The following is a 2,140-nucleotide window of genomic DNA, read 5'->3' on the forward strand; positions in this document are numbered from 1 at the left end:
CGTCCTTCTGCCGGTAGCCCGCCCCCCGGCGCCCACGCTCGGCGTTCTCGAGGCGTTAAACCGACCTCCTGGGGCCGTGGCCTGGCCGCCCCCACCTGCGACCGTCCCCCCGGCTCCGCTGCTCCCGGCCCTTCCCCGCAGACCCCAGCAACCAGGGCGAAGCGGGTGCAGAGAGACCGACCCCGCACATCGGCCAGAGACAACTCAGGACACCAAACGGAGCCTACCGCCCCCCTACGGCGGGCACATTCCCAGGACAAGGCGGGGGCCACCCGCCCCCGCCTCGCTCTGGACCGTCCTCCAGGCCTGAGGCTTTGTCCTGAGGCAGAAGGTGGCTCAAGGAACCCTGTCCCCTGGAGACGATGAAGGCACGCTCCCGGCACTGTACACGACCTGGGCCAACTGGTACATCTCAGGTAATGCATGCCCCAAGCCAGGTGGGGTGCTGCCTGTTCCAGCCACATCGCGACTGTATTTTCCACATCAGCTAGATTTTTTGTTGTTGAGAGGTTTTTGCTATAGGGCGCGTGCGCTCGCCAGAAAGAGAGACAGAGAGACAGAAAGACAGAAAGCGGGAAATCACCCCCCAGGGGGGATGGCCACACCGCAGTCCCTTCTCCTCCATTCTCCTCTCGGGATCTTGGGCATGCACGCACACGTGCCCGGCGTGAGTTTAAGCCACCAGATCCGGGACTTGAACCGCAGTTGCGTACATGGGAGTCCAGCGACATAGCCATTATGCTGCTGGTCCCATCACCTAGATTTTTTTAAGAGAGATTTTTGCTATAGGGCACATGTGCTCACGCAAGACACCGAGAGACAGAAAGCGAGAAATCACTCCCCAGCAGGGATGTCCACACTGAAATCCCTTTTCCTCCATGAGTTTCTTTTTCTTTTTTGGGGCCTCCAGGTCCAGGACTTGAACCTCGGTCGGCCATGTAGGAGTCCAGTGACGTAATCACTATGCCATCTGCCGGTCCCTCATCTAGATTTTTAAAATAACTTATTATCCCTTGAAGATTCAGAATTTTACAATAAAAAAAAAAAGTTTAGCTATTCATTTCTTCCAAGAGAGACAGACAGACAGTACCCCTAACAGGGTCCTGACCTCACCCCCAGCCTCTGCCATGGATGGTGGGCGCCCCCCGGAGGCCCAGATTGGAACGGGAACCCTCCCATGCAGGTCAGTCCCCAAGAAGGGCTTTTTACTCTCTAGCCCCTGAATTGTATCTGATTCACACTGAATTTGTATCAAAATATTCAAATGCAGCTTATGATTCACAGTTTATTCACTGAGGATGGCTACTTCCTTCCTAAGTGTGATCACCCTCTTCACAGTCTGGGACAGAGGGTGCCCCGGTCCCTACAAAGTGACAGGCTGCGTGCTCTGCCCCCACCCACGGTGGGCCCTTTCCCCACCGCACACCCAGCTCTCCAGCCCGTGGGTGTCAGCCTCCTGTGCCCTGAAACGAAGCCAGCAGCCCCTCCTTCCCTCAGCCCCCACCAACTGCAAGAGCCCCCGATGATCCTCAGTGGCCTCCCGGGGCAGCCCCACCTCACAGACACGGCCTCCCCTCGGCGGGATGCGGCAGCAGCAGCACCAGCCCCACAGACCACGTTCTCCCCCCACACCCGCCCTGGCCGGCGCCTGGCCTTCGGGGACAGCGTCACCCATGGGGGAAGACACACAGCGAAACATGACGTCTCCACACAGCGTACTGCTACTCAGCTCGTAAGGGGGCGCCCGCCACCACGGGACGGACCTCAAAAACGTCTGCCCAGTGAAAGGCTGCACACGGTACTCGGAGAGAGAAAGAGACGGTGAGAGGGAAAGTGAGAAATCACTCCCCGGGGGCCACACCGGAGTCCCTCCTCCTCCTGGGATTTTGGGCACGCATTCATGATTAGCATGATTTTCAAGCTGCCAGATCTGGGACTTGAACTGTGGTCAGCCATACGTAAGTCCATCACCTTAACCACTATGCCACCTGCCAGCCCCAGTGTTCCTTTGTTTCTTTTCTTTTTAAAAAAATAATTATTTTATTTATTATCATTTTGTAATTTGACCAGAGGAAAAGGGAAAGTGAGAAAGCAAGTCACGGGTTCTGGGACTCGAACCACAGTCCACCTGAGGGAGCCA

The 2,140-nt window shown here is 56.9% G+C and overlaps 1 protein-coding gene across 1 annotated transcript in view; it reads right to left on the bottom strand.

Annotated features, from left to right (window-relative positions):
- Nucleotides 1-2,140, bottom strand: part of FLYWCH1 (FLYWCH-type zinc finger 1) — a 26,961-nt gene that overhangs the window by 15,700 nt on the left and 9,121 nt on the right. The window lies entirely within an intron of this gene.

The sequence above is a fragment of the Tupaia chinensis genome, unplaced genomic scaffold, assembly GCF_000334495.1.
Source record: "Tupaia chinensis unplaced genomic scaffold, TupChi_1.0 Scaffold141247_1, whole genome shotgun sequence".
Taxonomy (NCBI): domain Eukaryota; kingdom Metazoa; phylum Chordata; class Mammalia; order Scandentia; family Tupaiidae; genus Tupaia; species Tupaia belangeri.